The sequence below is a fragment of the Macaca nemestrina genome, chromosome 6, assembly GCF_043159975.1.
Source record: "Macaca nemestrina isolate mMacNem1 chromosome 6, mMacNem.hap1, whole genome shotgun sequence".
In the NCBI taxonomy this organism is placed as follows: Eukaryota; Metazoa; Chordata; class Mammalia; order Primates; family Cercopithecidae; genus Macaca; species Macaca nemestrina.
Window position 1 is genome coordinate 67,373,332 of NC_092130.1, and position 14,210 is coordinate 67,387,541.

Below are 14,210 nucleotides of genomic sequence, written 5' to 3' on the forward strand. Positions count from 1 at the left end.
CTAATGAAATCTTTTATCTTTTTTTAACTAAGTTTTCAAAACCTGGTATGTATTTTACACCTCAGCATATCTCAACTTCAGACATTTCAAGTGCTCAAGAGCCACATGTGGCTAGTGGCTGCCCTGTTGCATAGTTGCCGTCCTGGAGAGAGAGAATTTTTTGGCTCAGTTTTCCAGTTCACTAATTTATTCTTTAGTTAGGTTCATTGTGATGTTTGACCTATATGTTGAGATATATGTTGAGTTTTTTATTTTGGTGATTAAATCTGTCATCTCTTTTTTAGTGATAGGCATCTCTTTGAGGATTTTTATAATGCTTAATTTATTTTTTTTTGGGCGGGGGGAGAGGGTCTCTCTCTGTTGCCCAGGCTGGAGTGCAGTGACGCAATCACAGCTCACTGCAGCCTCAATCTCCCAGGCTCAAGTGATCCTCCCACTCCAGCCTCCCAAGTATTGCTAGGACCACAGGTGCATGCCCCCACACCTGGCTAATGTTTTTTTTTTTTTTTTGAGACAGGGTCTCCTTATGTTGTCCAGGCTGGTCTCAAACTCCTGGGCTCAAGTGATCTTCCCGTCTTGGCCTCCCAAAATGTTGGGATTACAGGCATGCACTACCATGCCCGGCTCTTAAATTCCTTCATCTTTTTTGTCTGCTGTATTAATTCTGTTTCTTCACATGTAATTCTTTTCATAGTTGAGTTTTGTGACTTTTTCTTGGTGTTTGCTTTCTTTAAATATTCAGTGGTTCTTGTTTGTGTGTTCATTCTTGTATTTTGAATTCCTAGGTCACCTGTTTGAGATTTGTTTTTGTTTTTTGTTGTTGTTGTTTGTTTTTGAGACAGAGTCTCCCTCTGTCTCCCAGGCTGGAGTGCAGTGGTACGATCTCGACTCACTGCAACCTCTGTCTCCCAGGTTCAAGCAATTCTCCTGCCTCAGCCTCCCGAGTTAGCTGGGACTACAGGCACGCACCACCACGCCTGGCTAATTTTTTGTATTTTTTAGTAGAGATGGACTTTCACCATGTTGGCCAGGCTGGTCTTGAACTCCTGACCTCAGGTGATCCACCTGCCTCGGCCTCACAATGTGCTGTGATTACAGGGGTGAGCCACCACGCCCAGCCGTCCTGTTTGAGAGTTCTGATTCTACTTATTACAGCCTGCCACCCAGAAAATGTAGCCAGGTCCTTCGAAGTGCTGTCAGCTGGGTCGTATCAGAAGCTGTCTCCTGGGCTTTCTGTGTCTCCTGGCTAATAACAGCCCTCTAGTCTGCGTATCTGACCCAAGCATCTGGTCCCCTCCTGTGCTGGTAGCCAACACCTCTGGTTGGAGCACCTCTGAATCCCCTTCTTCCTTTTGCAGAGTATTTTTCTGCATGCATTTTGAGTTGCGGTTTTCTTTTCAGGAAGAAGAAAACATCTGCCTTTCATTTGTTATGATTGCGCATGGTTTCTGATATACAAAGAGCACTCCTTTCTAAGATGCTCAGAGGTTTTAAAAAATGTCTTTCCTGTCATTTCTGGGTATTTAGGGTGGGAGGGGAAGGCTACTGTGTATTTTCAGTCAGCTAACTTGATCCAGCGGGCCTGTTTATAGGATGGCCTCCAAGCTGATGGTGGATGGAAGGTTGCCTTGTGGGGAACTTCACTGAACTTCACTACCTTCCTGATTGACTGTCACTTTTTGTCTTTCCTTCCAAGTTGTAATAGCTCAGTTTTTACTCTGCCAGAGCCTCTGGCCATGTAGGTAAATGGTAATTGCTCTGCTTGGGGCAGGAAGAGAAACACTGCGTAGAAAAATGCCCTTAACAAATCCTAGTGACAACTGTGCCAGAAACAGGGGATGGAAATCCACTCCCTGTTTCCAATGGGAGCCATTTGGATATTGTATCTGTAAGCTGAGCCCCTAAGTTTTTCAAATTCCCCAAACCTCAGAGGCCTTTGCTGGCACAAGGAAGATGCAGGTTGTGCTGACTAAACATAAAGAGACTTCATTTATTCTGTCAGTCAGGATGGATTTCCAATAATCCGCCTTAAGTTGGTTAGCATGGATTTCTAATCAAGACCCAGATGGATGGAGCCAAGCACAAACTTACAGAGGTAAAGGAAAAAGGAAAATAACATAATGATACTGTAAATATAGCTTAGAAACTGGGGTCATCACTTCATGAGGGGTTACAATATACACACCTCGGGGCTGCAGTTTGGGTTTCTGTTATATACTTTGATGAAATGATTCCTGAGGTTTTTATTTGAAAAAATCAAATGGAAACGAACACCTTTTTGGAAGGTATTAAAAAACAGCCGAGCTGATGTTGAGGTCAGCTGGGGGAGTCTTACCAGCATTTTCAGCAGTATTTCTCCCTTGAAAAAAGGAGGCTGCCGGACACCAAAACTGTGGGCGCAGGCATCCAGACTGAAAAGATCCAGCGCAGGCATCCAGACTGAAAAGATCAGGTGTCGCTAAGGGAGGAGGAAGAGGCTAAGCCACGGGCTGTCCTTAAGGAGAAGCAGCCATCCCGGGGAAGGTGCCCTGTGACACTTCAGTCACTGGTTCTGGGTCATGACACTGTCCCCAACCCAACCTCCCCTTACCTGGCCAGCCCTTGTCACCCAACTCTGGCTCTCTCAGTGTGTCTTAACTTTCTTCTGTTTGGAACAAAACCAGGGCTCCATGCCACCCCACCTTTACTGTATGTATAGCTTCCATCTGGTCTGATTTCGTTCCCCCGACTTCGGTGAACATTGATTGCAGTTTGTTGGCTCTGGTATTGCCATAAAACCCCATCTGGATGACCAGGTTTCCAGTCTGGCACACGAGATGTTTTCTTACCAGGGTATCTTGTTTTCACTCTTGTCCGTTCAGCCTGTGTGCTGTAAAAGCCTTCTCCTCCTCAGATCTGCCTCTCAGCCTTGGTCCTAGTAAAATTTGACTGATCTTTCCGCCAAGGAAGTGATCTATAAAAAGGCAGCTAAATAAGGGAATCTTCAGAAATGACTTTTTTGTACTCACATGGTGCTTGTGCAGCCTGCCCTCGGGGCCCGAGCACAGCTGAGAGGAGCAGACTAGTTCATCTCCGTCATATTCTTGGGAGGCAGCCGGGAGCAGGTGCTGCTCTTCATGTGATCCCGGGGTGGGGACTGGGACAGCAAGGCTGAGGGATCTCTCAAGGTCACACAGTGAGGCGGTGGGGAAGTCTGCATGTTTCTACATTCTCTGTGGGGACCCCTTGCACCCCACATGTGCTGGCAGTGTTGGGCTTGCTTGCAGATAAGTGAGCTGAGCCCACTCGTTTATCCGAAGACTCTACCTGCTGTGTGGCTGATGTGGGCAGTGAGAAACCTCTGTGCCTCCAGTAAAGAGCCACGTCTTAGTCTGTTAGTGCGGAAGGCAGATGAGGTGCCACGGCAGGAGGCGGACTTCCTTAAACACACAGAGCTGTGAAGCAATGGCATATGTTAGCCTAAGTCACGCGGATAAAACGGTAAGGATCGGCCGGGCGCGGTGGCTCAAGCCTGTAATCCCAGCACTTTGGGAGGCCGAGACGGATGGATCACGAGGTCAGGAGATCGAGACCATCCTGGCTAACACAGTGAAACCCCGTCTCTACTAAAAAAATACAAAAAACTAGCCAGGCGAGGTGGCGGGCGCTTGTAGTCCCAGCTACTCGGGAGGCTGAGGCAGGAGAATGGCGTGAACCCAGGAGGCGGAGCTTGCAGTGAGCTGAGATCTGGCCACTGCACTCCAGCCTGGGCGACAGAGCGAGACTCCGTCTCAAAAAAAAAAAAAAAAAAAAAAACGGTAAGGATCTGAGCCGGGTGCTATGCATACACCTGGAGTTCCAGCTACTGGCGAGGCCGAGGCAGGAGCATCCCTTGAGGCCAGTTCAAATCCAGCCTGGGTAACATAGTGAGACCCCGTCTTTAAAAAATAAATAAGTAAAATATATGTTTAAAGTACGGATCAGTGCTTCCTCAGTGCTGAGAGGCAGGAAGTAGGTGTGCCGCTCCTCACCATGGTACATCGCCTGTGCCATGGCGAGGAGCAGCGCCTGGTGCTGCCTCACAGGCATTCGCCTTTCACTGTACCCGGGAGCAGGATGGGGCGAGCCCCACACACGGCCTGCAGGAGTCGGCGCCCTGCCCTCCAGGAGGCTGCAGTCATTTAGTCACAGACCCTCCAGGGGCTGCGCCTAGCCCTCCAGGGAACTGGGATATGCCACCTGTGTCTGCATGTTTGCCAGATGGTTCTGTAAAATGCCACGTTAAGGCAATCGACAAATCACAGTGGCCGTTCTGTCCAGGGACAGGATGTCCCTGACCCATCCACCAGAGGAGGGCTTCCTTTCCTCTCTCTGCTGAATAGCAAGCAGGCAAGCTGCCGCTGCTGGAAGACAGAGCTGTGTGCCAGAGCCTGTAAGTGGCAGGAGGGCCCTGTCTGGTCATTGTAATCACAAGAGACCAGATCTGTGGAAGTGGCCACAGAGGAAGGGGCGGACACGGGAGGCAGCGTCCCAGGGTTCACAGAGACAGAGTGGGAACTTCCCCCACCGTCCTTGGCCATGGACAGCCACTGTGCAGGTCACTCGGATGGGGAAACTCCTGGTGGGAGACTTGAAACATCTACCAGCAAGGGAGGCTCAGAAGCTGAGAAAAGAAAGAAGGCCAAGCACATCAAGATGGGGGCGGGTTAAGAAGAAGAGAGGCAGGAAGTGAAGGCAAGTGGTTTGAGAACCTTCGCTGTGCAAGCAGCAGAACTATCAAGGAGCTTTTTAAAGAAGGCACAGCTTGGCGCAGTGGCACATGCCTATAGTCCCGCTATTTGGGAGACTAAGGCAGGAGGACTGCTCCAGCCTGGGCAGCACAGTGAGACCCTACCTCTTCTGAAAAGGAGGAGGAGGAGTCACCAGAGCAGGCTCGTGTGCTGCTAAGAATAATCCAATACAAGGAGAGAAATCTTTCAGGGTCCAAGAGTAACCTTACAGGATGTGAATCTGATGGTTACCCTGTAATCATTTTTGTAATCGTTTTTTGTCGTTGTGTAATAAATCATCATAAATGTGGCTTAAAACAGCACCCGTTATTAGCTCACAGATTCCGTGCGTCAGCAGTCTGGACGCAGCATGACTGGCTTCTCCACCTGGCGTCTTGCAGGGCTGCAAGTGAAGTGTCATGTGGGGCTGTGCTCTCTCCAGAGGCTCTGGAGAGGCCTCTGCTCCCGCTGCTGCTGATTGGGGTGGAATACAGGTCCCTAGGGCTGCATGGCTGGGGTCCCATTTTCTCACTGGCTCTTGGCCTGGGGACTGTCAGCTCCTAGAGCCCTCACACTCCTTTGGCGTGGCCCCTCCATGTGCAAAGCCAGCAGCGAGAACCTCCCTCGGACAAATCCCTCCCATGCTCCAACTCTCTTTCCAGGAAGAGCCCGGACCCTTTTAGCGGCTCACCGAATTAGGTCAGGTCCACTCAGAAAAAAAACCTCCTTATCTTAAGGTTAGCTGGGGGACCTTAATTACATCTGGAAAATTCCTTCACAGCAGCAACTAGCTTAGGGTTTGATGAAATAACTAGGGGACGTGTGTGTACACTAGAAGGCAGAAATATTGGGGCCATTTTAGTATTCTGCCTATGGTACCCAATTACTGACAACCTCCCGTGGCCCTGAGCGTGTCCAAGCTCCTTGGTCAGTTGTGTGATCTCGCCTGGGCTGTTTTCCACGCTCACCCCCTACCCATGCCTCCGCCTACCCACACCCGCCTACCTACACTGCCGCGGGACTGCTCTTCCTCCTCTGCGCCTCTGGGGCTTCACTTTTGCAGCTGCTTTTACCCTGGCCCCACCCAACCGCATTCCCCAAACATTCACATCAGCGTGACTTCAACCTATCTGTAAAATGGATCCGGATGGTCCCTCCCTCCATCTCCCAGCAGAAATGACACCTTCTCCCACTTCTTTTTTGGTTCCAATGCACCATGAATTTCCTTCTCTCATAGAACACTTCATTGCTCATTTCTTAGTGTGCCTGGTTCTACCCCCAACTCCCTCCTTGCCTCTCAGTCCCCCCACAGAAAGAGAGTCCTTTTAGGGCCAGGAGTCATGGCTTACTCAGCCAAGTATATGACTCCAACTCTGATGTCTTCAGCTGTTCCCTCTAAATGGTCCCTAACTTAATCTCAACCTCACGCCCACTAGACATCTCCACCCAAATATGCTAGAGCCTCAAAACAGCACATCCAAAACAATTCTGTTTCTTCCTGCCCTTTGAATAATTCCTATTTATGTTAAAAATCCCCTTCTCCTAATGATCCAGGATTATAACTTGTAAGTCTCCCCTCCCTACCTCTCGTCAGCAGGTCATATTTCCTTAAAATCCCTTCCATTCCTTTCCATTGCACTGACCCTCAGAACTCCAGAGTAGTGTCCTGAAGGGCCATTCTGCAGTTCGATTCTGCCGCCAGAATAGCTTAAAACATACTTTGGATTAGGGTGCTGTGCATAAACACCTTCAGTGCCTTGGCACTCAAGATTGTCCGTAGGTCCCTAACTTAACTTCCTAGCCCATATTTCAAATGTTTCCCCATGCTTGATCTGTAGTCCAGCCCCTCTGGACAATTCATCTTTTCCAAGAGCACACCCTTTGCTTTATCCCTGATTCTCCCTCATCGTTTCCAATCAGAATGCTCACCTTCCTGAAGCTTCCTTCAGTCACCTCCACCACGTATCTTCTTTCTATTCTCTGAGTCTTCTGTGGTACTTTTTTGAGACAGGGTCTCACTCTGTCATCCAGGCTGGAGTATAGTGGCACAATCACAGCTCTCTGTAGCCTCAACCTACCCAGGCTCAAGCGGTCCTCCCACCTCAGCCTCCCAAGTAGCTGGGACTACAGGTGCACACCACCACGCCTGGCTGATTTTTGTATTTTTAGTAGAGACAGGATTTCACCATGTTGCCCAGGCTGGTCTCAAACTCCTAGGCCCAAGTGATCTACCCACCTCAGCCTCGCAGAGTGCTGGGATTACAGGCGTGAGCCACTGTGCCTGGCCCTAACCACTCTACCCGTCAGTGGCCCACAGAGCCCTTGACTGTTAGCAGTGCCTTAGAAAAAGCCAGCAAGACTCCTCAAAGTTCAAATCCATGTCCAAGTTCAAAACCATCCACCCAACTGTAGAAAACTTCCGGACTTGCAGGAACCAACATTTGTCCATGAATGGAAAAAGGATAACACTAGTTGACCCCTATTTCAGCAACTGTGGATGAATACTGTTTTTGAACCACACAAAAAGTGGGATAAAATGAAAAGGGAACTGGGTGGGGTGCTTTTTAAAAGGGAGCCCCCACTGAACAAACAAGCAGCACAATCTTGACTGGTTCATTAGGAGGACCGTTACTGTAAAAGGTGCTGTTTTATTTAAACTTGCACTTGCTGATTCTTCATATTTGGTTGATTTATAAAAGCAATCAAGTAATGGAAGTTGTGCTTAGAATTCCATAAAAGCACGTGGGTCTGCGGGACATTAATGGAATACAAAGGCTCCATTAGCATGCAGATAAACTGCTGAGCCCCAGAGCCAAGTGCCTAGAAGCACAGAGGGTGAAGACTGAGGCTCACTCAAGGGACTGAGAGGGTTGTTGCTTGACTAATTGAGATTTATTTTACTTTTCTGTCATCCCCCCAACATCCCGAAAGCTCAAAGAGAAGTAGGCCTCGCCTGGGACCTCATAACGGGAGAGTGGTGGAGGGCTCTGGAACACACAGCAGCCACTGGCAAGGCCTGTGAAAACTCCAGATGGATTTCCTGGACAAGAAACATGTTCGTAGCAAAGTCTGGGCAAAAAAAAGTTAGACTGCTGTTGTCCTTGTGCTGCTCCTCCTGGCAAAACACAGCCACAGACATACCTGCGGAACCTCATTATCTGGGGACACTTGAGACTTAGCTCTGCAGGGCTGGCTGTTAAGCGGAGGTCTTGTTTATCTTGCACTCTGCTGTATTCCCTTTATGAATCGCAGGCTCCTTCAGCGAGATGCGTAAGGGCACAGGCTCTGCAGACAGAATCCCAGGTGGGAGTCCCAGTTCTGCAAGTGACTGGCTGGGGGCAGGTCTCTTAACTAACCTTAAGTTCCTCATCTGTAGGCCAGGTGCGGTGGCTCACGCCTGTAATCCTAGTACTTTGGGAGGCCGAGGCAGGTGGATCACCTGAAATCAGGAATTCAAGACCGGCCTGGCCAGCATGGTGAAACCCCGTCTCTTCTAAAAATATGAAAATTAGCTGGGCGTGGTGGCAGGCGCCTATAATCCCAGCTACTCAGGAGGCTGAGGCAGGAGAATCACTTGAACCGTGGGGGCTGGAGGTTGCGGTGAGCCCAAGATCACACCACTGCACTCCAGATAGTGCGAAAGAGCAAGACTCCATCTCAAAAAAAAAAAAAAAAAAAAGTTCCTCACCCTTAAAAATGAGAATCATGATAGTACTGACTTCAAACGTTATGTGGGAATTAAATGACTATCCTTATAAAGGACTTAGAGACAGCTGTTATCTGCTGCCTGGATTTTCTAAAAAATAAGTAAACATTGTGGTGATTACCATGAAGGAAAGGGGATGATGTGATACAGTCACTGTGGAGATTTTTTTTTCCCAATAAAGTAACTGTAGTTTGCAATGAATAATATGAAGGAAATGGCGAGGTGTGGGGATGTCATAGCTCTGGGACATGAGTTTAGATGGGTGGTCAGGCTGCACCTCTCTGGGAGGTGACACTGAAGCTGAGATGAGGAGGAGAGAGGCAGAAGCACATCCGGAAGAGGCCCTGGCTGTGCAGGGATGTGGTGAGGACCTACAGGATTCCAGCAGGGCAAGGGTGATTCCAGCAGCCCAAAGGGCCAGCAAGCAGCGCTCAGGTCAAGCAGGGCCTTAGGTCCAGGCAAGACCACAGGGTTTATTGTAAGTGTAGGTGAAAGGCACTGAAGGGCAGTAACATGATCAGATCTGTCATGTGAAATGTTACCCAGCATGCTGTGTGAAAACCGGGGCAGAGGGATGCAGGGGCGGAGACAGAGAACCCAGTTAGCAGGCTGTCGTGGTTGTCCAGGTGAGAAGTGATGACCACTTGGCTGGGTGTAGTGACAAATGACAGGATGAGACTTGGTAGTTAGGGTTTGTTGTTGAACAGATGTGGCGAATGAGGGGAGGAGGAGTTAAGCCTGACTCCAAGTAACTTAAACCGCCTTTGCAAGAATTTTATCAGTGAGAAAACTCTTGACAGGGAGATCTGAGCCCAATGAGTAACCAGGTGAATGGTGGTGCCATTAGCCTACACAGGAGAGAGAGTGGCTGTTAGAGGTCATTTGGGAAGTAATCCTCTGGACATGTGAAATCACAGATGCCAGTTAAGAGGCCACCAATAGATAAGTGCAGAGATCCAAGAAAAGGCCTGAAGATAACTGTGGACGTTTTTAGGAAAAGGGAATGGAGGGTGTCCATTAGAGAAAAGGATAAGATAAAATACAGGCCAGGTCCAAGTCCTAAACAATACCCAGTATTTTGGAGTAGAGTATAGAAAGGGAGCAGCCAATGAAGCAGAATGAAATCCAGGCTCTGGAGGCCTTGTGCAAGCCATGAGCAAAGAGGCAGTCAGCCCTGCAGGTGATGCAGGCAGGTAAGAAAAGGACAGAAGGGACCGGACCACTGGATGCAGCAACGTAGAGATCACTGGTGAGCTCAGTGATCCACGTCAGTGGAGATAGAGCCTGACGGGTTAAAAGTAAGTGGAAGGTGAGGACGAGAGAAATCATGTATGCAGACAATTCTCTTAGTGACTAATTCCATGTAATCAGCAATTACTACGAAATTCCAGGCCTTGTGGCTGCATGGCTGTGACTCCCTGCGGTTTGGTCTGATTACAGCTCCTCTGACAGGTTTCCTGGCCGGCTGCGAAGCCACTCACAGCCTCATTGGGACTGGGCTCTTGCCCGATGACTCCTGCAGCTCCTCATTTGGACTCTAATCACAGAGTACCGCTGCTGGCCTTTTTATTTTAAGGAGAATACAACGTCCTTACTGATTGCTCACGAAGCTGTACTGCCAGGTTACCCAGGTACACCAGCAAGCACCACTTCCGAGGCTTGCTTGCTCTGCCCAGCTTACTGGCAAGCCACCTTGGTTTTCGTATTACCTTTAAATTCCCACCACGAGTCTGCCTCTTAATTCCCTGTGTATATTCCACTACCTTGAAACGTATCCCATTATGTTTCAATTAAAAATCCACCAGGTGGGATTACTCGGGCCTGTAATCTCAGCACTTTGGGAGGGCAAGGTGGGAGGACCACTAGAGCCCAGTAGTTTGCAACCAGCCTGGGCAACACAGTAAGACCCTATCTCTACAAAAAAAAAAAAGTTTTAAAAATTAGCCCAGCATGGTGGCGCACACCTGTAGTCCCAACCACTCAGGAGGCCGAGGTGAGGGGACTGCTTGAGCCCGGGAGGTCAGGGCTGCAGTGCGCTGTGATTTGTGCCACTGCACTCCAGCCTGGATGACAGATCAAGAACCTGTCTCTTAAAAATAAATAAAAATAAAAAGTCCCACCCTGGCTCTGTCATTAGATTCATATAACCTTTTGTGACCAGGAATAAGAAGCCCAAAAACTGAAGTGGGAAGACATGGAATTGAAATCCATGTGTGTACTGAGGGACTTGGGTTGTCACAGTCATTACAATCCACCATTGTTTTTGCTTGATGGTATGGGGTATATTTGTGAGTGCTGATACTACTGGGAGTAAAAAAGGAATGGATTATGCATTTCTGGCCATTCCAGGAAACATTGTATGAATACATTACTATTGAAGATGCATATGGAATGTGTAGTGTTTAATTTTTGCTTTCTAATCTGTGAAGCCAAGAGCGAGCTGCTTTTGGCCTATCTCATGTACCTAAACCATGTAAAATCTTTACTAAAGGCCAAGTAAATTTAAATTAGAAGTAGAAAGGAACAAGAATGCTTGAGGTTTCAATGTGACTTGAATTAGTAAGCCGTGTTTCTTTGCATTTTCCAAGTCATCCTTTGAAACTCTGAGGAAAACTGTAAACTTGATAAAGTGAGCCCCATGCTTGCAATTTTGCACATAAACTCAGAAAGTCAGTTCCAGGAGTAACTGAAGCTCATCCTCAGGTCCAGGTGAGGAACTCTTCTGCCTTATGCCCGTCCCTCAAGTTTGCCTGATAACAAGAGTCAGCTGGGGCACTTGTTAAACTGCAATTCCTGGGTCTCAACCCAAACCTACTGAGTCAGAAGCCAGGGAAAATATCTGGTAATATTGTTACTAGAAAATACTACCGATTCAGACCCCAAGAGAGGGTTCTTGGATCTTGTGCAAGAAAGAATTCAGGGCAAGTCCATCAAGTAAAATGAAAGCAAGTTTATTAGGAAAGTAGAGGAATAAAAGAATGGCTACTCCATAGAGCAGCCTCGGGGGCTGCTGGTTGCCTGTTTTTATGGTTATTTTTTGATGATATGCTAAACAAGGGGTGGATTATTCATACCCTTTTTAGACCTTATAGGATAACTTCCTGACGTTGCCATGGCATTTGTAAACTGTTGTAGCGCTGGTGAGAGTGCAGCAGTGAGGAAGACCAGAGGTTACTCTCTTGACCATCTTGGGTTTGCTGTTTTGGCTGGCTTCTTTACTGCAATGTTTTTATCAGCAAGGTCTTTATGACCTGTATTTCGGGCTGACCTCCTATCTCATCCTGTGACTCAGAATGCCTTCACCACCTGCGAATGCAGCCCAGTAGGTCTCAGCCTCATTTTTACCTAGCTCCTATTTAAGATGGAGTCACTCTGGTTCACATGCCTCTGACAACATTAAACAATTGCTCTAGAGCAGCACTGTCCACTAGTGATGTAATATGAGCCACAAATGCAAGGCACGTATATAATTTTAAATTTTCTAGTAGCCCCATGAAAAAAGTACAGACACACATGAAATTAATTTTAATAACACATAACCCAGTATGTCCAAAATATCTCAACATGTAATCGGTATTTTTTTATTTTTAATTTTTTCGAGACAAAATTTTGCTCGTCACCCAGGTTGGAGTGCAATGGTGCGATCTTGGCTCATCACAACCTCCGCCTCCCAGGTTCAAGCGATTCTCCTGCCTCAGTCTCCCAAGTAGCTGGGATTACAGGCATGCCACCACCACACCCGGTTAATTTTGTATTTAGTAGAGACGGGGTTTCTCCATGTTCGTCAGGCTGGTCTTGAACTCCTGACATTAGGTGATCTGCCAGCCCCGGCCTCCCAAAGTGCTGGGATTACAGGAGTAAGCCACCGTGCCTGGCCCCTGTAATCAGTATTTTTTAAACTAAACAGATATTTTACATTTTTTGTGTGTTGTCTTCAAATTCCATTGTGCATTTTACACCTACAGCACATCTCAGTTTGGACCAGACACATTTCAAGAGCTCAGCCAGCCACCTGCATGGCTAGTGGCTCCTATGCTGGACACAGGTCTAGAGCAGCTGTTACTTGGCATTGATTTAGCGTTTCTTTGGGTCCTGATGAGTGATGCTGAAGTCACGGCTCTTATACTGCAGGTGTCTGCCTCACTCAAATGAAAACAGATAAACTAACCCAAATTTTAGGCTTAAGTCTGCAGTTTGGCCTTGTCTTTGCATCTTTAAATAAATGAGCATCATAGTTCTTTCCTGGGGTTTCTCCCAGCAGTTCACTCCCATTCCCTTCTAAAGGCCAGGCAGTTCTGAGCTCCCAGCAATGGCTACTCCCCACCCCTGCCACAACCCTAAGCTGGGGTTGGCCTGGGTCTGAGAGAGCCTCTCCTTCCCTTCTGGGGTTCTGTCCTCCTTTGGAGCCTGCCAGATCCGGAAAGCTCCCTCTGGTCCCCTGAGGGCCTGCGTGCTGGGGAAGGAAGCCTTTTGTCTTGTGGAAGGGCTGGGATTTCCACAGTCTCCCTGTTGGCTGAGTGTGGATAGGATTGGGGGAGGCAGGGGATTTGACTGCTCTAGGTAGCATCCCAGAGTTTTTTGTTGTGAATTTCTTACTGAGTTTGTGGTTACATTTTTAACTCTCTCCAGTTTTTTTTCCCTTTTACACTATTAATCAACATTAGAATGAAAGATAAAGGGTTCTAAATGGTAATAAAATATAGGGCAAAAAACCCTTCCCTGCTCTTTTTAGCTGGAGGGAAGCAGGAGTCCCTGGCTTCCCTCTGCTGGAGGAGGGCTGCTGGGAAGGCTGAGGAGGTGCTGCGGGGGCGGGTGGGGAGGAAGGGAGCTCCCCTCCTGCAACACCATCCTCACTGCTGGTAGGAAATGCTGCCACTCTCCAATGCCGGGAGGAAATGCAGCCAGATCTGAGATGTCCTGGAGGCTGCTAGGGCCCAGGAGAAACACACGCTCCTTCCGGCTTAGCCTCTCGGGTAGGAGGACTTACTGAAAAATGAGTTCTGGGCTGACGGCTGGTTGCTAGACTTTCGTTAAAGATCCTGCCTCTTCCATCCTTTCTCCCAAAAGCAGGCCTGGATTTTATGTTGTAATTCCTTTCTTCATTGATCAGTTTGGAGACCTTGACTTACCTTTGTCGTAGCTAAAGGCAGAAATGTACAAGATTAGATATATGAAGAGCCAGGAAAGGAGAACCAGGGTCTGAACCATTTGGGCACCAGAAAGGAGCCTTCTCACCTGAGGTCACATTCCCATGCCGTTCTTATACGACTCTAACTCGCACTTTACACAAAACATACAAAACTGTAAAAATATCTGGCGATGCAAAAGTGAGTGAAGTAGAAAATGAAAGCCTCCCGTCAACCCCCTTCATGAGTTAAGCATTGTTGAGTTTGTGTTTCACCTTCTAGTCTCTTACTACAGTGTCAGATATTCACACTCAGCTTTTCAGTTTTTACAAAAATGGCATCTTTACAACTCACCCTTTTTGCTTAATGTATCAGATATCCTTCCAAGGCAATGCATGACCATCTGGTTTTGAGATGGTCTCACTCTGTCGCCCAGGCTGGAGTGTAGTGGCAGGATCATGGCTCCCTGCAGTCTTGACCTTCTGGGCTCAAGCGATCCTTCCACCTTAGCCTCCTGAATAGCTTGGACTACAGGCATGACCCACCATATCTGGCTAGTTTTATATTTTTTGTAGAGATGGGGTTTCACCATGTTGCCCAGGCTGGTCTTGAATTTCTGAGCTCAAGTAA

At 47.9% G+C, this 14,210-nt stretch overlaps 1 protein-coding gene across 6 annotated transcripts in view; it reads left to right on the top strand.

Moving 5' to 3' along the window:
* The window catches only part of LOC105499974 (MCC regulator of WNT signaling pathway), a 480,351-nt gene that overhangs the window by 455,759 nt on the left and 10,382 nt on the right, over positions 1-14,210 (top strand). The gene's annotated exons all lie outside the window — the stretch shown is intronic.